Source organism: Ranitomeya variabilis, chromosome 1, assembly GCF_051348905.1.
Source record: "Ranitomeya variabilis isolate aRanVar5 chromosome 1, aRanVar5.hap1, whole genome shotgun sequence".
NCBI lineage: Eukaryota > Metazoa > Chordata > Amphibia > Anura > Dendrobatidae > Ranitomeya > Ranitomeya variabilis.
Window position 1 is genome coordinate 62,230,512 of NC_135232.1, and position 24,226 is coordinate 62,254,737.

The window sequence follows — 24,226 nt, forward strand, 5'->3', positions numbered from 1 at the left end:
GGATACAAAATACCGCCCCTTGCATCTAATTGGCCTCCAGCCACTCACATGGCCGTGATGTATGAGGAAATACTGGGATATGCGCAGAAAGCAAGGTAGAACGCTGATATCCCCCATTACCGGCATGTCTCCTCGTGGGTAAGCAGAAATAACCATGGTTAAGAACAATAAATCACCAAATATTAATATGAACACTGGACACTTTTAGCACAGTAGCACTTTATGTAATAATATATGTTAATATAATTATAATATGGCACCTTAATTGGATGATGAAAATGTCTCTATATATATGCACTAAGATGTAACACTCACTGCTTGAGAAAGGCTCAGTTGAGCCGAAACGTCGCTGAGACATGTGGGTTCATTAAAGTCCTGCATATTTTTCTGAAGACGGAGTGCTGCCTGCTTTTTTTGAATATTGACTGGAGACGACCGGTGGACGGGTGGTCTATGGGCATTGCACCCGAAGCTAAGTATAAGGAGTTGTGCTGTTCCATTTTTGGGTATTATATATATATATATATATTTGTCTCACTGATATATATATATATATAAATATCTATCTATCTATCTATCTATCTATCTATCTATATATATATATATATATATATATATATATATACCTATTCTATGTGTAGACATTTATTCTATCTATTCTATTCTAACCTGTCAGTGTGATTTTACTGTACACAGCGCTGAATTACCGGCTTTTCTATAGAACCCCCGGTGTGTATTTCTCGCAAGTCACACTGATGGTTCGTGTGTAATCCGTATTTTTCTCGCCACCATAGACTTTAATTGGCAGATTTTTTGCACAATGCGCTGACAAACGCAGCATGCTGCCCCATAGAGAATCATTGGTCCGTGTGCAATGCGTAGTTTTTGCGCCTCTCATACGTCCATAAAACTCTCTAGTGTGACGCCGGCCTTATAGTGGAGTAATGTGTGCACCTGTGCACTGCAGGACATATAAAGAAGATTGGAAAAAGAAAGCTGAAAAATGCTGCATAATCATATATGTGTCTTCTGTGCACAGGAAGATCATAGATAAATCTTAATTAGGTAGAATTCTTCCTAATAGTAGATTTAACATTAGAACATTAGAACATATGGATAACCAGTTTCTGGACTGCTAAGGTTTGATGGCGCTGTCTTGGATCACCGCAGCACATCTTGTCAGTTCCAATTCCTGTGCAGTAATGCAGGAGAGAGAACATGACAGATGTTTTGTATTCTAATGGAAGTGAGACACCTTACAAAATACCTTGTCATTTCACAATACCGGGCTGGACCCAGGCCAAGGCTTTCCACACCACTCTCCTATCCGGTGCGCTATCTCACATCATTAGTCATCTTCCTCTAGGTATACATGGACAATGTATAATGTGTAGGTCCTCTTGTACTACATAGCTTAGAACGCCTGTTTATTGAATACATTCTAAAAACTAATAGCTTTGAGACAAAACCAGGTCCAATGATATGTTTTTTGTAGGTTTCTTACTATGAAGAAATTTTAATTTTCAAATGTGAGTTTGCAGATCAGGTAAATTATGAGGAAAAAAATAAAGGGAATATATATTTAGAAAATGATTTATTGTTTAAATCAGGATTTAGCTTTAAATTTACATAAAAGATAGTGAATAAAAAAAAAAATAATAATTTTTTTTTCTACCAGAGAAAATAGAAATCTTGCCATTTTCACACTGGCTAGAGGGTCTGTTTTAGACTCATACCTCCTTTTTAGAGATGAGCGAAACCGAACTTAAAGGGATCCTGTCACCAGGTTTGGCCGATACGAGTTACTGCCACCCCCTTTCAGGGCTGATATACAGCATTCTATAATGCTGTATATAATTCCCCCATCCGACCTGTAAGAGAAGAAAAATAACTTTTATTATACTCATTTTTGGCAGGCCTTGCATTCAGTGCATAGGCAAACAGTATGGGAGAACCACTTCCTGATAATGGGAACATTGTTTTCAGGAGGCCCTGCTGTACGTCTCTTCAAAGGGGTATTTGGATGCGTCTACATTTTTGACAGCTCTTGCATTCAGTGCATAGGCAAACAGTATGGGAGAGCCACTTCCTAATAGTGGGAATATTGTTTTCAGGAGGCCCTCTTGTACGTCTCTTCAAACGGGTATTGGGGTGCTCTCTAAGAATAATGAGCTCCGACTGCTGGCTCTTTAAGAATAGTAAAGGTCACCAGATGGCCCTATAAAAATAGACTTTGTGACTTTCAGAGTCCCTCCTTCATAAATGAAACAGGATGTGTCTGATGATGTGTCACACACCACATGGCCAGCTAGGGTTGTTAAATGTCAAAATGACATTTCCCAGTGAATGCATTTGTCTTGGTTGAAAGCAATGCTAAAGTTCAAAAACGCTGCGTGTGAACATAGCCCAAGTTGTGGAGGAGCATTTTTGTTTTGGGTTGTTTATTTTGCCTTATATACAAGTCATTTCACTGGAAAGGATGTTCCTTGGCGTATTTCCCATGAAAATCCATTTTGGTTTCGTTTTTGTATGTTTTAATGTGAGTCTGTAAAAGTGACGTGACACTCTGACAATGTTGTTCACAGCAGTGACCTGGGAGTCAGAAATGCTTCCAGGGATCTTCTCCATGCTGTTCCCATGTCATTTGAGCACTGCTCCCATTGATTTCTGCAACTTCTAGTCCCTTTGCAGACCACAGGGGCGGCTGCTGGAAAAATGCTGGAGTTTCCCATAGACTTACATTGGGCTCGTTGTTCTGGCCGAGTACCCGAGTATTCCAATTTGCTCGACTCGAGCAACGAGCATCCGAGCATTTTAGTGCTCGCTCATCACTATTTCTCACAGATAAGGGTGCAGATTACACAAAGCAGCTTCAAGCAAAGTTCTAGCACACTACTTCCACAGGTATGGGTTGCTGAGTATACACCCTTAGTGACAGAGCCAATATGGTACTTAATGACCAAGCTAATTTTTACCATTCTGACCACTGTCACTTTATTATGTTATAGCTCTGAGAACATTTTTGTGACATATTGTACTTCATGCTTGTGGTAAAATTTCTTCGATATAACTTATGTTTATTTATGAAAAAAAAAAACGAAATTTAGAAAAATTTTGAAAATTTTACAATTTTTGAGCTTATAATTTTTGTACCATTAAATCATAGAGTGGTGTCACACAAAAAAGTTATTAAATCACACTTCCTGCATGTCTACTTTACATCAACACAATTTTGATTTCTCATTTTTCCAACAAAATTTCCCAAACCATTTTTTTTAGGGACCACCACATTTGAAATGAGTTTGGGGGGTTAATATAATAGAAAATACCCAAAAGTGACACCATTCTAAAAACTGCAGCCCTCAAGGTGCGGAAAACTACATTAAAGAACTTTATTAACCCTTCGGGTGCTTCAAGAGAACTAAAGCAATTTGGAAGGAAAAAATGACATTTTACTTTTTTCACAAAAAAACTTACTAACTTACTTTGGAACCATTTTTTTTATTTTCACAATGGTATCCGGAGAAAATGGAACACAAAATTTGTTGTGCAATTTCTCCTGAGCAAAGCGATACCCAGTATGTGGGGAAAGCCACTGTTTGGGCACATGGCATGGCTCTGAAGATAGGGAGCACTCTTTTACTTTTTGAACGCAAAATTGGCTGGAATCAATGGTGGCGCCATGTCACGTTTGGAGATCCCCTGATGAAACCCCCCAATTCTAACTCCAACCCCACCCCCAACACACCCTTAACCCTAATCCCAACCCTAACCACAACCCTATCCCCAACACACCCTAACCCTAATCCCAACCCTAACCACAACCCTAACCCTAACACACCCCTAACCCTAATCCCAACCCTATCCGTAATCTCAACCATAACTACAACCCTAGCCCAACCCTAACTTTATTTACTATTTTTTTGTATCACTGTGATAGGGTCTATCACAGTGATCAAAATGAACCAATAGGAATACTTTCCTATTTTTGCCCGGGGCCGGCCAGCAGATGTCAGCAGGCGCACTGCGCATGCGCCCGCCTTTTTCTTCCCGGAAGAAGATCCCAGCGGCCCTTGGGATTTCACTGAGGTTGCAAGGACATCGGAGAAATTAAATGGGAAATCGGACTTTTTTTTGTAGTCGCCATTATTTAGTTAATAATGGCGATCGCAACACTGGAGTCTGTAAAACCGGACCCAAATCATGCTCTCTGGGGTCTCAGCTACCCCCAGTAGCTGAGACCCCAGAGAAATTCTGACTCTGGGGTGCGCTATACACTTATTTCTCAGTGCCATTGAAAAGTGGCACTGAGGCATAAGTACTCTTAATTGCCGCTGTTTAAAGGCATATCAGAGGTCCTTAAGGGGTTAAAAAACATTGCGCTTACAGGCAGAGGGGTGTAGAGTACACACAGCAGCTTAAAGGACAGTGCTCCCACAGGTAGTGGGGTGCATAGTACATACAGCAGCTTAAAGGACAGTACCCCCACAGGAGGGGGGTGCAGAGTACACACAGGGGCTTAAACAACAGTACTCCCATAGATATGGGTGCAGAGTACACACAGCAGCTTAAAAACAGCACTCCCGCAGGAAAGGGGTGCAGAGTACACACAGCTGCTTAAAGGACAATATCCCTACAAGCTGGGAGTTCAGAGTACACACAGCAGCTTAAAGGACAATACTTGACAAATATGGATGCAGAGTACACACAGCAGCTTAAAGGACAATACTTGACAAATATGGATGCAGAGTACACACAGCAGCTTTAAGCACAGTATTATCACAGATATGGGTTGCAGCATACACACAGCCTTATCTTGCAGAGAGGGCAGTCACTATCTGTCCCTCACTCTAGCTGCCTTCTATCCCTATACTCAGGAGAGCATAATTGTGGTGGCACTCATCATCCAGTCTTTATACATGCTGGGTCATGTGCTGTGCCGGTCAGTCACAGCCATGCCAATACCTGGCATCGGTGTGATGGCTCCAGAAGTGCCCACAGTCTAAAAGCTTGTTGATTGGTTGTGCTGCAGCCTTTCAACAAGCTTTATTACACTGGTGAACCCAAACAGGAGACTGGAAATACAGTAAAAAGTCCGTGTTCAGGCTTCGTACCAGACACAGTTCTGGTTCGCTCAACCCTAGTAGTGAAAAGATAAAAAGACAATGGGTGCCACTGTCAGCAGCAGAAGCACCACCATCAGCATTGACAGCAGATGTCTGGGTAGAAGGACTACCAAACGAAGGCCAAAACTGACCTCCTTTTGCGGCGTACTAATGGGAAGGAAGTGAAGGCCATTATGGATTATATGGCAATGCACTCGTCTCAGTAACAGCAAGATAATGTTACCCCTGACAGTGACATCATCGGTTTGAGTAAATGTTCTGCAATGAACCGTCTGACTGAACAAAAGTAATAATTTTTTGACCATTTTTAAATTTAACACTAGGACTACTGGACTCGTGACCCCGCCTAGAACTACTGAAAGGAGTCATTTTGACTCCTTGCTTGTTTTCGTTTATTTTTAGAGTTTCATTTGTGGTTATTTATTAATAATTATATTTTTTGTAATGTATTATTATTGTGAGATCCAACAGTAATGCTTTTGATTGTTTTTTTTCTGCTTTTCTTATTTTTCTACAGAAAATAACAATAATTATAATAGACGTTTTTCAAACATTTTTTTTTATTCAAGTGCACACATATAAACAACAACTGAAGAACAAAAAGCAGAGAAAATGTAGGTGGAGGAGCATAAAAATGAAAATATGGCGCAGAATTCACCTTCTAAACATTTGGTGTTTCTCATTTTAGGCATTGCCTTTGATTTATGGCAGTACATTGCCCACACAAAGACTTACCACAAGTCTTACAATTGCCGACAGATCTATTTTTCTTGCACTTTTCTTTGATCTGGCAAAATTTTGTTTGAACCATCACTTCTGAACATGTAGAAACTTGGGACGTGGAACCCTTTTCCCTATCTGTGACATAAGGACCACTCAACTCTCTCACAAGCGTTTGCAAAAATGCCTTGCGTGACATTTTTTGGTGGGTAATCTCCTTGAATATTATACATGCATTTATACCTGCAAAGTCTAAGGCATTTTCAAATGCATGAACAGGCCATCTCCTTGTGGATGTTCGTGTGGTATATTTTCTTGCCATCTGATCCACTACATCTACTCCATATTTTGTTTAATTGTAAAACTTTACCGTTTCTGGAGTTTTTTTAGCGGAATCAGACGCAACAACAACATCTGGATGGACGGAACTCAAATTGATAACATTTTTGTTGGGCTTTCCTTGATATACTGTAAGTGTAAAATTGTCTTCATTTCTAAACACTTTAGTGTTGTACAATTCCTCTTTCATGGATTTTATTTCTTTAGGCACTTCTCGCCTTATCTTATTCAGTGTTCCCATGATGGTTGTTCCTTTGCTTTTTAGCTGTTTAGCTAATTTTACTGAAGTAAAATAATTATCGGTTGTAACATTGCGACCTTTTTTCAAAAACGGGTCCAATAACTTCATTACCACATGGTCAGCTAAACGGTCCTCAGCACGGCGTGTGTCATCTTTGCCTAGATAAGGGAAGCCATTTGCCAGATATTTGCTCTCCTTATCAACAGCTAGCCAATATTTGTGGCCATATTTATCTGGTTTGGAAGGCATGTACTGCGTGAATGGACACCTAGTTTTGCTTGGGAAAAGTTGCTCATCCACCGTTATGTATGGGCCAGGTTTGTAACACGCAATACAATTTGCAATAAACCTGTCCCACACAGTAGAAAATAGAGCAAACTTGTCCGTTTGCAGTCTCTCCGATCGAGTAGATTTCTCATCAAATCTGAGAAACCTCATAATTTCAACAAAGCGGTCCCTAGACATTGTCGCTTTGCAAAACTGTATTCCCCAGTCATTACACCAAATACTGCTAATCGAGTGACGGTTCGTGCCAGATATTCCACGAGCATAGAATATCGCAATGAATGCATCTAGCTCCTCATCAGATAGAGTAAACTGTAAATTATTGTTCCTGCATGCTTCTGCAAGCGTACAGTTCTTTATATGTGTCAATATATATGAATAAAAAAATAAACGCCATGCGCTCAAAGGACTATCGATAATGATATTTCTTCTGGCGTATCCTGTAGGGCCAGGTGCTTCTCGAAGAATATTTTGGCTGTCACGCCTACCAGGCAAGTGTTGTCCAATTTCAACAGGTTTCCATTGAATACCATCCGCTGAAACTAGTATTCCTTCAGATTCGCCTTCTCTGGTGTTTGTTGTTGCATTACCTTCGCCGCCATCGTTATCTGTTGTTCTTTCATTTCTGGGACGTTTTGCTGATTTTTTCTGTCCACGACCAGGAGGATGGTCACGAGGCAACATAACTGCATGAGCCCGATCCCCAGTTGATGTGCTTGGAATATCTGGAAAAAAGTTGATGAATATTTAGAATTTTTGTTTTTTAAGGGTCCGTGCACACTGGCTGGATTAGCGGCGGAATATCCGACTGGATATTCTCACCACAATCCGGCCCGTACCTGCCCGCTCAGGTACAGAGCGGAGTTTCATACCTGAAGCTCCGCTCCGAACCCCGGGCTGGAGCCGCTGTCTGGGACGGAGCCGTGCTCGCGCGTAAGCAAGCGCTGCTCTGTCCCTGACAGCGGCTCCAGCCCGGGGTTTGGAGCGGAGCTTCAGGCATGAGCGGGCAGGTACGGCCTGTATTGCGGCAAGAATATCCAGATGGCTATTCAGCCAGAATTCTGCTAGTGTGCACAGGCCCTAACTCAGTGTGTGGAAGAACAAATAAATACACATAACTACTTACCTTCTGGATTTGTTCCTTCTGAGTCTTCAGATTCACTTGATATGTTCTGAGGAATGAAATCTTCATCACTGTCAGAATCAAATACATGTTCCTGCAATTCGGATTCCGATTCATCCTCCGGTATGGATTGCAAAGTAGCCAGAATATCCTGAGGCTTTATCAAACGTCTTCTCTCCATATTCCTCACAAATTCCATAATTCTATATAGTTCCCTGCTGAAAAATAGAAATGAAATGAAAACTAAAAGAAATAATAACTGTTCTGCCACCTTCAAAAGTAGGTGGGCTGAATCAGTTGACAGACAGCTAAACTATTTCATAACAATTCATACCTGTATGAGTCTTCAGAGCTCGTATGTCTGCGTCTGTTCTCTTTGTCTCTTCAGCTGAACTGAAAGTAAAGTTACTATCCAGAATACTGTCTCCTGCTAGGACTTTTGGAAAAACACCACCCTTCATTAGCATAAGATAAGAGCCTAGAGTAAACAAGCTATTTTGTTCAGCATTACACAGTAAGGGTATGTGCACACGTCCGGATTTCTTGCAGAAATTTCCTGAAGAAAACCGGAAATTTTCTGCAAGAAATCCGCATTTTTTTTTTGCGTTTTTTTTGCGTTTTTTTTCCGTTTTTTTCGCGTTTTTTTAGCATTCTGCAAGCGTAATTAGCTTGCAGAATGCTAAAGTTTTCCAAGCGATCTGTAGCATCGCTTGGAAAACTGACTGACAGGTTGGTCACACTTGTCAAACATACTGTTTGACAAGTCTGACCAACTTTTTACTATAGATGCTGCTTTTGCAGCATCTATAGTAAAAGATAGAATGTTTAAAAATAATAAAAAAAATAAAAAAAATGCTTATACTCACCCGCAGATAGCTGATCTCCTCACCGGCGTCCGTTCCATATAGATGGTGTGCGCGCAGGACCTTCCATGACGTCACGGTCACGTGAGCGGTCACATGACCGGTCTCGACCAATCACAGGACCGTGACGTCAGGGTCCTTCACCGCACACCAGCTACAGGAACCGAACGGCAGCGTGCAGCACAGAGGCGGGAAGACATCGAGGGTGAGTATAGGACTATTTCTTATTTTAATTCTTTTATTTTTGACCAATTATATGGTGCCCAGTGCGTGGAGGAGAGTCTCCTCTCCTCCACCCTGGGTACCAACCGCACATAATCTGCTTACTTCCCGCATGGTGGGCACAGCCCCGTGCGGGAAGTAAGCAGATCAATGGACTCCTAGGTGTGCGGAATCCCTGCAATTCCGCATTTTTAATGAACATGTTGCTTTTTTTTCCGCGATGCGATTTTTTCGCGGAAAAAATCGCAACATTTGCACAAAAAATGCGGAATACACTGTAAATAATAGGAGGCATATGTTAGCGTTTTTTTCGCATTTTTATCACGTTTTTATAGCGAAAAAACGCGAAAAAAACGCTAAAAATCCTGAACGTGTGCACATGGCCTAATACAAGCAGGTAAAACACAAGGAAAATGTGAAAAGTTGACATGTAAATTGAACTACATCTATATGAACATCAGGGTAAATAAGACAGAGTGAAAAAATTATGCACAAAACTTTATAGCAACATTTAGTGACAAAAGGACCTCAAAATATAGTAGGGAGTCAAAATGACTCCCTTCAGTAGTTCTTGGTAAATTTTGAAAAAAACGCGCACATTTTTTACCAAAATTATTTATTCTCACAAAATCTTTTTTCACATCATATTTGAGGAAAAGTCACCGAGTTTCAAGCCAGAATTCTGAAAAATGTAGTCACAGAAGAGAAATAAAAAACGAAAGGAGTCAAAATGACTCCATCAGTAGTTCTAGTGTTAAAAACATCAAAAGTTAGTGTTATCAAATGTGCTGTTAATTATAGCTTAATGCGCCAACATCTGTTTGTATGGGGATTTCATTTTGACAGTAGTAAGGATGTTTTTAAATCAAAGACAATGAACGTGGCTAGATACAATCCTGGGAAATCTTAGAGTGTGATGCACATATTTTCCAATCAATTGGAGCACATGAGACTCACATTACATTCACAACAAACAGAAATGATCTAAAATATCAGGTATTTTGTGATGTTGTCCGATATTAAGCAGCACGAAACTACCAAAAGTGGTACACGGAATAAAAATAAGTATACCGGAAAGTGGACTATGGTTGCCCAAAGTTCATGCATGCGCATGTGGAGTAAGGGTTAGCTTTCCTGGTCTGGTCCCTCAAATGATCACCTGTACACAAATGAGTAAAAACATTAGTGCTGGATATGATAAAAATCTTCAGACATATGGGGCTGTGCAGCCAAAGTACATACAATGACCATAAAGGCCACCAGGATTTAATACGGTGGAGGAGTGTGATGCCAGGAAAGTTTGGTCCCTTACCGTTACACAATTACACATCTATCCTGTGTCTATTCCCTTCATCTCAGACCGGTGCCCTCTGTTGTGTTCCACTTTGAACTTTGCAGGTTGCCCCACAAGTGACATAATTTCCTTAGGCATTTTAAGGCTCGTAAGTACACACACCTGTGTCTTCAGATTGTTGTCCTAGATTTCAGTTTGTTTTTCTTTCTTCAGTCCCTGCAGTCCTTCTGACTTCATAGAATCATAGAATCATAAAATGTTGGAGTTGGAAGGGACTTCCTGGGTCATCTAGTCCAACCCCCTGCTCAATCCAGGATTCACTAAATCATCCCAGACAGATGTCTGTCCAGCCTCTGCTTGAAGATGTGGCGCCCCTAGGGGTATTTGCCACAAAAATAGTTATTGACACCAAATCCAAATATTAAAATAGCAAGACTGCACTACCATCTCCGGCCAGAAGGGGGAGCTCCAGAGACTCCCCTTGATCTATTCTGGTCTGAGAAAAGGACTGGCAGTTGGGTTGAGGAGTTGAAAGTGAGAGGTCGTATAACTGAACTCCTAACAGCCCTATGACGGATTATAGGCCCATGATACCCATAGTAGGAAAAGAGGAATAGAGAAAAAGGACATTGTGAGAACCGGGTAGCAATAACCTCTACCCAGAATAGGCGCAGAGATGGATACCGGATCCGTGGCTATATTCATTATATATAATACAGCAACCGGAAGGAAGTGAGGTGATATCAGCTTCACCAGGGTAAGACGCAGCAACAGACACAGAGTTCAGCGGAACTCCCAGAGGGGGTAAGCCGACAAAAAAAGGACTCGGGTTGTCCGTCGAACCAGAGCACAGAAGAGACAGATTGGGTCGGCAGCCAGTTCACAAACAGCAGCAGGGCCATACAGAAACTGCGCATAATAAGAGGTGGAAATCCTGACAGGATCAAAGTAATTCAGGGTTCTTAAACAGACTCCGGTGACAGTATTGGTTGTGAATCCCTTTTTGTTGAAGTAAACTGGTTAAACGTTTCAGCGCCTCAGTCTTTCATTTGGACAATAGCCATCGATCCAGGATCGGGGTCATCACAGCTGAGAGGACCTGCTGCTGATCAAGTAAGTGTCTGTTCCTTCATGATATCCCTTGCACTATGCATCGCCTGAGGCCACAGCACCGGGTCAAGCCACTAGTGACATCCCCCTCAAGAGACGGACCTCATTGGTCTAGTGCTGGGTACCTCGGTCTCCCGGGCGTCACAAAGACTTCGATTGATGGAGTACTCACCACCTCTCGTGGCAGCCTGTTCCACTCATTGATCACCCTCACTGTCAAAAGGTTTTTTCTAATATCTAATCTGTGTCTCCTCCCATTCAGTTTCATCCCATTGCTTCTAGTCTTTCCTTGGGAAAATGAGAATAAAGATGATCCTTCTACACTGTGACAGCCCTTGATATATTTGTAGACAGCTATTAAGTCTCCTGTCAGTCTTCTTTTTTGCAAGCTAAACATTCCCAAATCCTGTAAACGTTCCTCATAGGACATGGTTTGCAGACCGGTCACCATTCTGGTCGCTCTTCTCTGAACTTGCTCTAGTTTGTAGATGTCTTTTTTAAAATGTGGTGCCCAAAACTGGACACAGTATTCCAGATGAGGTCTAACCAAAGAGGAGTAGAGGGGGATAATGACTTCACGTGATCTAGACTGTATGCTTCTGTTAATACATCCCAGAATTGTATTTGCCCTTTTTGCTGCTGCATCCATCCTGTGATTTCCAAGAATCATGAGGTTATCTCGGCCTCGCTCGCCACATGTCATCCGGCCAGCTGCACCAATGCTTGAGGCCTATGTGCCTACCTGGACCAGGGGGTTAATGGGTCCAATTCATCAGAGGAGCCAAAACAGAGCCTAACACTGACATCCATGTTGACTTAACATTGACTGATACCAACCACCTAAACATTACTATGGGCCATGTACTCCACTTTATACCAACAATATTTTTTACAGATACTGACATTTTCAAAGGAAGCACTTTGGCCTGTAAAACATTCTCCAGTCTCCAAGGCACCTACAGTGATGCGCCATTTCAGGCAGTAGAACTATACAGTCAATTGCAGTCTTAAGAGTTCAGGTTACCAAGGACCAAAGAATGGAACATCACAATTTCCTGGCCTGGTCTTGAGAAAACAGCTGTAGTGGATGTGGAAGTTAGATAGCCCCTTTTAATAGTAAAATTAGTATTGCTGGAAGCTGCAAAAGTAGGTTATAATTAACATAAACACTTTTTTCTTTTTTTATAAACGCTTTATTTATGAATATTGGTACAAGCATTATGTTTTCATTAAATTCACTAGTGGCTACAAATCTATAAAAATGTATGTAAGTAGTCACCTAGTAGCAGTGGCAGGTAAATGCATCGACTGCATACGGTATGTGGAATCAGGAAAAGCAATATAACTCTGCCTATTTGTCTTGTAGAAATCCTACAGCACAAGTCCAGCAGTCACTGCAGCAGGGGAGGGAGTGGGGAGAGGCTCCTACTGCAGCCAGTTGTCCCACACAGGAGAGAGAAGTAGAACATGGCTGAGATCCTGAGACGCAGAGAAGACTCCGTTATAGGAAAAGAGAAGACGCAAAGAGTGGTATTTCTAGGATTTGATTTCATTTTTTTTTTACATTTTGTGCATTTCCTGTGCTTAGTGTTTCTTTAAATTATTTTACTGTGTTACTACATGACTTAAAATCTGAATATTCATGGATAAACACAGAATGATGTAAATTTCCTTTTGCCCATTGCTCCTCATATTTCATTAAGCTGGTTCTTTCATCCAGCCTTACCAGAGTCACCCACTAAGCCAAGCATTAACTATGTCTGTAAGACGAGTCAGAGTTCACTGTTCACCAAGCTTTGCTTTTAATTGACTTTGCCTGCTCTTAAAACCTGAGTTTTACGTTTCTGCAGGTAAGACAGCGTGCTTGATAATAAGGGATAATGTTAATAATCCCTCCCCAATAACAAATGGCCTACCCGAGGGAGTACTAAGCTTAATTAAAGGATCAAAACTGTCCGACATCTGGTGCCCAGCACGCCAGCGCTCTCACTTCAGACACTTGATTTGTCTCAAATAAGGCACATTAGCCAGAATTGACAAAACTTCGCTTTTAACAGGATTTAAGGGCAAAGTGATCATTGAAGGTGGAGAATCTAGGACATTGGTTTGAATAATGAGCTACATGGACATATATAACCCCACGACCTTTCTCTATTTCTGGAGATAGAAAGAGTAACTTTTTAAAAAGTCTATTATAACAAGTTATGTCAACTAAGGATACATTTCTCTATCTATCTATCTATCTATCTATCTATCTATATATTATCTATCTATGTTTTATTTGTGTAAAATGTACTGTATTTTACTGTTATCCTCCTGTTAGGCTGAAGATAGGTATGACGGGGTTAACTGTAGGGCCGGCCCATAGTTGGGGAAGAGGACTAGGATCTGTGGGTTAGTTAGGAACAGATTAAGTTAGTTAAGGAATAGAAAGAGAGAAAATAAAGTGATCATCACTATGTGTGTGTGGCGAAGACAGTAGAAAGTAGAGAGACATTGATTACGAAAAACCCCATCAGTGGCAGCGGAATTCTGTTTAGCAGACAAGTCAGGGGGAATGTACAGCCACAAACTTTGTTAGAGTCTCTAAGGGTTTTTGCGTAATGGATAAATATCAGCCAGGCTTTGGAAGCTGTGGGTCCGAGAGAGACAGAGTCAACAAGGCTGGTACACGTTCATAAGGTGACAGCAAGAGGCGCATCATTACATAGTTACCAAGAAGTGGACAGAAGGACAGTGGTCTCTGGGAAAAGCACAGCCTAAACTGGCGCTATACATAGAAAGCATGAAGGTCTCTGATTTGTTCTCCAATGTACCAACTGTGATGCTGAAAATGTTTGTTGGAAACACGCCACTGTATTGTAAAAAAAAAGAAAGTGACATCTGCATCTCCTGCTATTCAATCTGTGCAAGATGAACTGTTATTTAAAAGGATTTTGTTTTTTATGGACTTGGGGTTTCCTTATCTTGGGGTCGAAGGGAACTGGCAGACCAGCGCTGAAAAGTGTACTTACAGTAACATGGCCACACAGACACACCACAGCAAGCACAGCCTGCAGCAGGCTGAGGCATGGGAGATGATTACAATACCCATAACTACTGCCCCAAGCCCCATTACATATGTATCTATATTCTACTTTATCTACGTCTACCTTCCTCCAACATTCCTTCTTCTCTTTTTCTTTTTTCTTGCTCTTTCTTTCTTTCTTTCTTTCTTTCTTTCTTTCTTTCTTTCTTTCCTTTTATCTTTCTTATTTTTTCTTTTTGCTTTTATTAGTCATTCCTTTCTCCCTTCTATACTCCATCCTTCCTTCCTTTCTCTCTTTACTTCTTTTCTTACTCTTCCTCTTTCCTTCTTTCTATCTTTTTCCTTTTTTGTTTCTTTCTTTCCTTCTGTTTCTCTCTTTTTCTTTCCTTCCTTATTTATTCCTGTATTTCATTCTCTCCATCTTTCTTCTTCCCTTTTATCTTCCTTAATGTGTTTCTTTTTTCCATTTTTTTTTATTTTTATTTCCTTCTATTTTTTCTCTTTTTCTTTATTTCTCTTTCTATTTTTCTTTCCTTCTTTTTCTTTCTTTCTTTTTCTCTTTCTTTCTCTTTCATTTTTCTTTCTTTTTCTCTTTCTTTTTTTCTTTGCATCTTTATTTCACTCTCATGATATTTCTTTCTCTTTTTCTTATTTTAATTCTTCCTTTCATTTAATATTTTCTTTGTTTTGTAGTTCTTTCTTTCTATTACTTCCTTCCATCTTTCTACTTTTCTTTTTTATTATTCATTCTTTCTTTCTTCTCTCCTCTCTTCCTCCCTTTCTTTCTCTTTCTTCCATTTCTCTCTTTCTTTCTCCCTTTCTTTCCGTCTTCTTTTATTTCTTCCTTTCTCTTATCTTACTTTCTTTCCATTCTTCCTATCTCTCTCTCCTCTCTTTCTTTCACTTTTTATCTGTCCTTTCTGTATCTTTCCTTTCTGTATCTTTCCTTCTTTCTTTTTTAGCTATATTTCTTTATTTCTCTTTTTTTATTTCTTCCTTTCTTTGTTTACTTTAGTTTTTCTTTTTTTTTAATTTCCTTCTTTCTTTCTATTTTTTTCTTTTTTATTGTTCTTTTTCTCTCTTACTTTCTTTTTTCTCTTCCTTTTCTTCCTTTCTCTCTCTGCCTTTCTGTGTTTCCTTAACTCTTTCTCTGTTCATTCACTCTTTCTTTCCCCTTCCCTCTTTCCTCTCCTTTTCTGTCTCTCCTTCTCTTTCACGCTCTCTCTTTCTCTCTCTTTTTCTCTCTTTCTCTCTCTCATTCTCTATCTTTCATTCTTTATCTCTTTCTTCCTCTTTCTCTCTCATTCTCTCTCATTAGATGCCGGGATTGTAGTCCTCTCTATGGAATGAATCACTCACTGTGACACAAGCCTTGTGGTCAAAACAAAAGTAAATCACAGTCAGGTTGAACATGGAGTGGTTCTGCACTTATAACTAATTGTCTCTAGATATTACGGAGCTGCAAGCATAAAATAAACCAATTATGGTGGCAGGTGTTCAGTGAAGCACCAATCTTACAGTGAATGGGTGGTGGGGTGGTATAATTTACAATGTCAGATGGTTCAGATGACTAAACTGAATATGTATAATCTGGAAGGTTGATAAATTCACTTTTTTCATGCAATTTTCGTTCCAGATGAGTAATTCCTTGTGTCATTCTGTGGTCTACAACTAGCTTTTCTTAGAAAGGTGTGATTGTTTGTACACTGACCAGCATTGAGCAAGAACCAGCAACGCAAAACTGCAAACTCTTATTATTGATGTTTTGCAATTATCATTTTGATTGCATGGTTTTTATAAGTGAAATATATTATTTTCACAGCATCTTACATCACCAATCCGGTTAGACCTAGTTACAAATGGAATGAAAATTTGATAACTCTTACAAAAAGTAATTGAAAGAAGTGATAGAGATATCTTCATCCCCTGAGTTCTTAAAGTATATTGTTGTGCTTGATGTTTACGTATAAATTTCACCTAAAACTAGAACAGACTATTACACAATTACTAAATGTAAATAAAGAGAACCTTATCTAACAAATAATTAAAAAATTGAAGACTTTTGTCATTTTTTTAGGAAGAAGAATTCAATATCACATGTCAGTGAGCGACAAAAGTATGAAACTATTTTGACCCTGGTGAGAAGCAGTAATTGCATCTAAAAATTGCAGGTAAATGATGATTAGAGAAGATCAAATATTTTGACATTCAAATTTGCCAGGTTCGAGCATTTTTCTTTATAAATTTTATTTACAGTTAATCGATTCACCGAAATTCACATTACTGCAAATTCTCTTATTGACCTTAAAAGATGTTAAAATAGATGAATGTGGATTAAATCTGCGCTGCTGTGACAAATAATGAATCCAGATATAGTTGTAAGGTGTTTCGGTGGTTTATTCAACGCGTTTCGAAGCTCATGGCTTCTTCTTCAGGAAGTTTCCACACAAAGATATCTTTGTGTGGAAACTTCCTGAAGAAGAAGCCATGAGCTTCGAAACGCGTTGAATATAGTTACAACTATATCTGGATTCATTATTTGTCACAGCAGCGCAGATTTTATCCACATTCATCTATTTTAACGTCTCTAAGAGGTCGCAGCGCCGACCTGTGGATCTGCAGCAGCTGACAAATTACACGCCTTTACTTTGCACCATCAGGTGAGCAGTTCTCTCATAATTCTTTAAGAGCAGTCCTGAGGATAAGACCCTATATGCGCTTTTTTGTCTCCTTGTCATGATTCTCAATGGTGAGAGAACATAGCCCAGCATATATGAGAACTAGCTCTTGGAAGATGGAAACTATACTGACCATGAACTAAACCTGCCGCACAACTAGAAGTGGCCGGGTAGCATGCCTACGTTTTTTAACCCTAGATGCCCAGCGCCAGCCGGAGAACTACCTAATCCTAGCAGAGGAAAAGACAGTCCTGGCTCACCTCTAGAGAAATTTTCCCAAAAGGCAGACAGAGGCCCCCACATATATTGGCGGTGATTTTAGATGAAATGACAAACGTAGTATGAAAATAGGTTTAGCAAAATCGAGGTCCGCTTTCTAGATAGCAGGAAGACAGAAAGGACACTTTCATGGTCAGCAGAAAACCCTATCAAAACACCATCCAGAAATTCCTTTAAGACTCTAGCATTAACTCATAACACCAGAGTGGCAATTTCCGATCACAAGAGCTTTCCAGACACAGTAACGAAACAGCAGCTGTGAACAGGAACAAAATGCAAAAACACACAAGGACAAAAGTCCAACTTAGCTGGGAGTTGTCTAGTAGCAGGAACAAGCACAGAAGGCTTCTGATTACATTGTTGACCGGCAAGAAACTGACAGAGGAGCAAGGTTATATAGCGACTCCCAATTCCTGATAGGAGCAGGTGAACAGAGGGGATGATGCACACAAGTTCAATTCCACAAGTGGCCACCGGGGGAGCCCAGAATCCAATTTCACAACAGTACCCCCCCCTCAAGGAGGGGGCACCGAACCCTCACCAGAACCACCAGGGCGATCAGGATGAGCCCTATGAAAGGCACGGACAAGATCGGAGGCATGAACATCAGAGGCAGTGACCCAAGAATTATCCTCCTGACCGTATCCCTTCCATTTGACCAGATACTGGAGTTTCCGTCTGGAAACACGAGAGTCCAAGATCTTTTCCACAACGTACTCCAACTCACCCTCAACCAACACCGGAGCAGGAGGCTCAATGGAAGGCACAACCGGTACCTCATACCTGCGCAACAATGACCGATGAAAAACATTATGAATCGAAAAGGATGCAGGGAGGTCCAAACGGAAGGACACAGGGTTAAGAATCTCCAATATCTTGTACGGGCCGATGAACCGAGGCTTAAACTTAGGAGAAGAAACCCTCATAGGGACAAAACGAGAAGACAACCACACCAAGTCCCCAACACAAAGCCGAGGACCAACACGACGACGGCGGTTGGCAAAAAGCTGAGTCTTCTCCTGGGACAACTTCAAATTGTCCACCACCTGCCCCCAAATCTGATGCAACCTCTCCACCACAGCATCCACTCCAGGACAATCCGAAGATTCCACTTGACCGGAGGAAAATCGAGGATGAAACCCCGAATTACAGAAAAACGGGGACACCAAGGTGGCAGAGCTGGCCCGATTATTGAGGGTGAACTCCGCCAAAGGCAAAAAAGCAACCCAATCATCCTGATCCGCAGACACAAAACACCTCAAATATGTCTCCAAGGTCTGATTAGTCCGCTCGGTCTGGCCATTAGTCTGAGGATGGAAAGCAGACGAAAAAGACAAATCTATGCCCATCCTAGCACAGAATGCCCGCCAAAATCTAGACACGAATTGGGTCCCTCTGTCAGAAACGATATTCTCCGGAATACCATGCAAACGAACAACATTTTGAAAAAACAGAGGAACCAACTCGGAAGAAGAAGGCAACTTAGGCAAGGGAACCAGATGGACCATCTTAGAGAAACGGTCACACACCACCCAGATGACAGACATCTTCTGAGAAACAGGCAGATCCGAAATAAAATCCATCGAGATGTGCGTCCAAGGCCTCTTCGGGATAGGCAAGGGTAACAACAATCCACTAGCCCGAGAACAACAAGGCTTGGCCCGAGCACAAACGTCACAAGACTGCACAAAGCCTCGCACATCTCGTGACAGGGAAGGCCACCAGAAGGACCTTGCCACCAAATCCCTGGTACCAAAGATTCCAGGATGACCTGCCAACGCAGAAGAATGAACCTCAGAGATGACTCTACTGGTCCAATCATCAGGAACAAACAGTCTACCAGGTGGGCAACGATCAGGTCTATCCGCCTGAAACTCCTGCAAGGCCCGCCGCAGGTCTGGAGAAACGGCAGACAATATCACTCCATCTTTAAGGATACCTGTGGGCTCAGAATTACCAGGGGAGTCAGGCTCAAAACTCCTAGAAAGGGCATCCGCCTTAACATTCTTAGAACCCGGTAGGTACGACACCACAAAATTAAACCGAGAGAAAAACAACGACCAGCGCGCCTGTCTAGGATTCAGGCGCCTGGCAGACTCAAGGTAAATTAAATTTTTGTGGTCAGTCAATACCACCACCTGATGTCTGGCCCCCTCAAGCCAGTGACGCCACTCCTCAAAAGCCCACTTCATGGCCAAAAGCTCCCGATTCCCAATATCATAATTCCGCTCGGCGGGTGAAAATTTACGGGAAAAAAAAGCACAAGGTCTCATCACGGAGCAGTCGGAACTTCTCTGCGACAACACCGCCCCAGCTCCGATTTCAGAAGCGTCGACCTCAACCTGAAAAGGAAGAGCAACATCAGGCTGACGCAACACTGGGGCGGAAGAAAAGCGGCGCTTGAGCTCCCGAAAGGCCTCCACAGCATCAGGGGACCAATCAGCAACATCAGCACCCTTCTTAGTCAAATCAGTCAATGGTTTTACAACATCAGAAAAACCAGCAATAAATCGACGATAAAAGTTAGCAAAGCCCAAAAATTTCTGAAGACTCTTAAGAGAAGAGGGTTGCGTCCAATCACCAATAGCCTGAACCTTGACAGGATCCATCTCGATGGAAGAGGGGGAAAAAATGTATCCCAAGAAGGAAATCTTTTGAACCCCAAAAACACACTTAGAACCCTTCACACACAAGGAATTAGACCGCAAAACCTGAAAAACCCTCCTGACCTGCTGGACATGAGAGTCCCAGTCATCCGAAAAAATCAGAATATCATCCAGATACACAATCATAAATTTATCCAAATAATCGCGGAAAATGTCATGCATAAAGGACTGGAAGACTGAAGGGGCATTTGAAAGACCAAAAGGCATCACCAAATACTCAAAATGGCCCTCGGGCGTATTAAATGCGGTTTTCCACTCATCCCCCTGCTTGATTCGCACCAAATTATACGCCCCACGGAGATCAATCTTAGAGAACCACTTGGCCCCCTTTATACGAGCAAACAAATCAGTAAGCAATGGTAACGGATATTGATATTTAACCGTGATTTTATTCAAAAGTCGATAATCAATACACGGGCTCAAAGAGCCGTCTTTCTTAGACACAAAGAAAAAACCGGCTCCTAAGGGAGATGACGAAGGACGAACATGTCCCTTTTCCAAGGACTCCTTTATATATTCTCGCATAGCAGCGTGTTCAGGCACAGACAGATTAAATAAACGACCCTTAGGGTATTTACTACCCGGAATCAAGTCTATGGCACAATCGCACTCCCGGTGCGGAGGTAGTGAACCAACCTTGGGTTCCTCAAAAACGTCACGAAAGTCAGACAAGAATTCAGGAATCTCAGAGGGAATAGATGATGAAATGGAAACCAAAGGTACGTCCCCATGAGTTCCTTTACATCCCCAGCTTAACACAGACATAGCTCTCCAGTCGAGGACTGGGTTATGAGATTGCAGCCATGGCAATCCCAGCACCAAAACATCATGTAGATTATACAGCACCAGAAAGCGAATAACCTCCTGGTGATCCGGATTAACACGCATAGTCACTTGTGTCCAGTATTGTGGTTTATTACTAGCCAATGGGGTGGAGTCAATCCCTTTCAGAGGTATCGGAGCCTCCAATGGCTCCAAATCATACCCACAGCGTTTGGCAAAGGACCAATCCATAAGACTCAAAGCAGCGCCAGAGTCGACATAGGCGTCCGCGGTAATAGATGACAAAGAACAAATCAGGGTCACAGATAGAATAAACTTAGACTGTAAAGTGCTAATTGAAACAGACTTGTCAGGCTTCTTAGTACGCTTAAAGCATGCTGATATAACATGAGTTGAATCACCACAATAGAAGCACAACCCATTTTTTCGTCTAAAATTCTGCCGCTCGCTTCTGGACAGAATTCTATCACATTGCATATTTTCTGGCGTTTTCTCAGTAGACACCGCCAAATGGTGCACAGGTTTGCGCTCCCGCAGACGCCTATCGATCTGAATAGCCATCGTCATGGACTCATTCAGACTCGCAGGCACAGGGAACCCCACCATAACATCCTTAATGGCATCAGAGAGACCTTCTCTGAAAATCGCCGCCAGGGCGCACTCATTCCACTGAGTAAGCACAGACCATTTGCGGAATTTTTGGCAGTATATTTCAGCTTCATCTTGCCCCTGAGACAAGGACATCAAGGCCTTTTCCGCCTGAAGCTCTAAATGAGGTTCCTCATAAAGCAACCCCAAGGCCAGAAAAAACGCATCCACATTGAGCAACGCAGGATCCCTTGGTGCCAATGCAAAAGCCCAGTCTTGAGGGTCGCCCCGGAGCAAGGAAATTACAATCCTGACCTGCTGTGCAGGGTCTCCGGCAGAGCGAGACTTCAGGGACAAAAACAATTTGCAATTATTTTTAAAATTTTGAAAGTGAGATCTATTCCCCGAGAAGAATTCAGGCAAAGGAATTCTAGGCTCAGACATAGGTGCATGAACAACAAAATCTTGCAAATTTTGTACCTTTGTGGCGAGATTATTCAAACCTGTAGCTACACTCTGAAGATCCATTTGAAACAGGTGAACACAGAGCCATTCAAGGATTAGAAGGAGAGAAAGAGAGGAAGGCTGCAGTATAGGCAGACTAGCAAGTGATTCAATTAAGAGCACACTCAGAACTAGAGGAAAAAAAAAAAAAAATTGTAGCAGACTTCTTTTTTCTCTCCTTTCTCAGCCAGTAATTTAACCCTTTTTTTTTGGGCCGGTCAAACTGTCATGATTCTCAATGGCGAGAGAACATAGCCCAGCATATATGAGAACTAGCTCTTGGAAGATGGAAACTATACTGACCATGAACTAAACCTGCCGCACAACTAGAAGTGGCCGGGTAGCATGCCTACGTTTTTTAACCCTAGATGCCCAGCGCCAGCCGGAGAACTACCTAATCCTAGCAGAGGAAAAGACAGTCCTGGCTCACCTCTAGAGAAATTTTCCCAAAAGGCAGACAGAGGCCCCCACATATATTGGCGGTGATTTTAGATGAAATGACAAACGTAGTATGAAAATAGGTTTAGCAAAATCGAGGTCCGCTTTCTAGATAGCAGGAAGACAGAAAGGACACTTTCATGGTCAGCAGAAAACCCTATCAAAACACCATCCAGAAATTCCTTTAAGACTCTAGCATTAACTCATAACACCAGAGTGGCAATTTCCGATCACAAGAGCTTTCCAGACACAGTAACGAAACAGCAGCTGTGAACAGGAACAAAATGCAAAAACACACAAGGACAAAAGTCCAACTTAGCTGGGAGTTGTCTAGTAGCAGGAACAAGCACAGAAGGCTTCTGATTACATTGTTGACCGGCAAGAAACTGACAGAGGAGCAAGGTTATATAGCGACTCCCAATTCCTGATAGGAGCAGGTGAACAGAGGGGATTATGCACACAAGTTCAATTCCACAAGTGGCCACCGGGGGAGCCCAGAATCCAATTTCACAACATCTCCTATTCTTCTATACTGACCTTAAAAGATGTAACACAGTGAGGTCTCCAAGGACTATATCTTTCCCATTGGGAAATTAGAGTCAGGTGTTTTCAATCAAAGGATGACAATCATGTGTGAGTGGGTGACCTGTTTTCTTTAAATCTATCAACGTCTCATCTTCACAATGTTTGTGGAAGTGTATTATAGCACAAACAATGAAAATTTCTGAGAACCTTAAAAGAAGATTTGTTGTTGATCATTAAGTTGAAAAAGTTTACAAAACCATCTTTAAACAGTTTATGCTCCACCTAACAACAATGGTGTGCATGGCAGAATTGCAATGAGAAAACCACCTCTCTACAAAAAGAACATTGCTGCCGATCTGAAGTTTACTAAGAATCACCTGGACAAACCAGAAGCTTATTAGAACATCATTTTTGAAGATGGATGAGCCCAGCGCTACATCGTGAGACTTTTTCACTGAGCTAGCGGAGATCTTACCTAGGTCCCTGCAGTTCAAGGGCGAGGCTGGGAATGCAGCCTCAGTGACCTGTGATAACCTCGATGATGTTACTGCTAGTCACTGATGCTGCACTCGCAGCAGCTCATTCTCCCAGCGGCTCCATCCAGGTTGAAAATTGTTTATCCCCAGACATAGATTACGGCATGGGATAGAATGACGGACAGGTGAGGGATATGGTTGTTTTTATTTTTATTACAGGAGACAATGGCTTCAATGGAATGGGCGATGAAGTGAGTATGGTTTAATTTAGAATCATTAAAGAAGTCTGTGTCATTCTTTCAATTAAAGGACTTTATTCTGGCAGTGTATTTATTTACAATATACAGTGGGTACGGAAAGTATTCAGACCCCTTTAAATGTTTCACTCTTTGTTTCATTACAGCCATTTGGTAAATTCAAAAACGTTCATTTGTTCACATTAATGTACACTCTGCACTGCATCTTGACTGAAAAAAACAAATGTAGAAATTTTTGCAAATTTAATAAAATAGAAAAAACTGAAATATCACATGGTCATAAGTATTCATAGTCTTTGCTCAAACACTCATATTTAAGTCACATGCTGTCCATTTCCTTGTAATCCTACTTGAGATGGTTCTACTCCTTCATTGGAGTCCAGCTGTGTTTAATTAAACTGATAAGACTTGATTTGGAAAGGCACACACCTGTCTATATAAGACCTCACAGCTCACACTGCATGTCAGACCACATGAAAATCATGAGGTCAAAGGAACTGGTCAAGGAGCTCAGAAATAGAATTGTGGCAAGGCACAGATCTGGCCAGGGTTACAACAGACTTTCTGCAGTACTCAAGGTTCCTAAGAGCACAGTGACCTCCATACTTCTTAAATGGATGAAGTTTGGGGCCACCAGAAGTTTTCCTAGATCTGGCTATCCAGCCAAACTGAGCAAAAGAG

At 41.5% G+C, this 24,226-nt stretch overlaps 2 long non-coding RNA genes across 2 annotated transcripts in view; both read right to left on the minus strand.

Moving 5' to 3' along the window:
* Positions 1 to 1,753: 1,753 nt before the first annotated feature.
* The window catches only part of LOC143805074 (uncharacterized), a 177,703-nt gene continuing 155,230 nt past the window's right edge, over positions 1,754 to 24,226 (minus strand). The window contains exon 5 of the long non-coding RNA XR_013221170.1: positions 1,754 to 1,871. This is a non-coding gene — a long non-coding RNA (uncharacterized LOC143805074). The remainder of the gene's footprint in view (positions 1,872 to 24,226) is intronic.
* Positions 6,927 to 8,224, minus strand: LOC143793710 (uncharacterized). Its single transcript, XR_013220213.1, has 3 exons — positions 8,169 to 8,224; positions 7,838 to 8,052; positions 6,927 to 7,436 (listed from the first exon to the last, which is right to left on the minus strand). It is a non-coding gene; the product is annotated as an uncharacterized LOC143793710 (long non-coding RNA).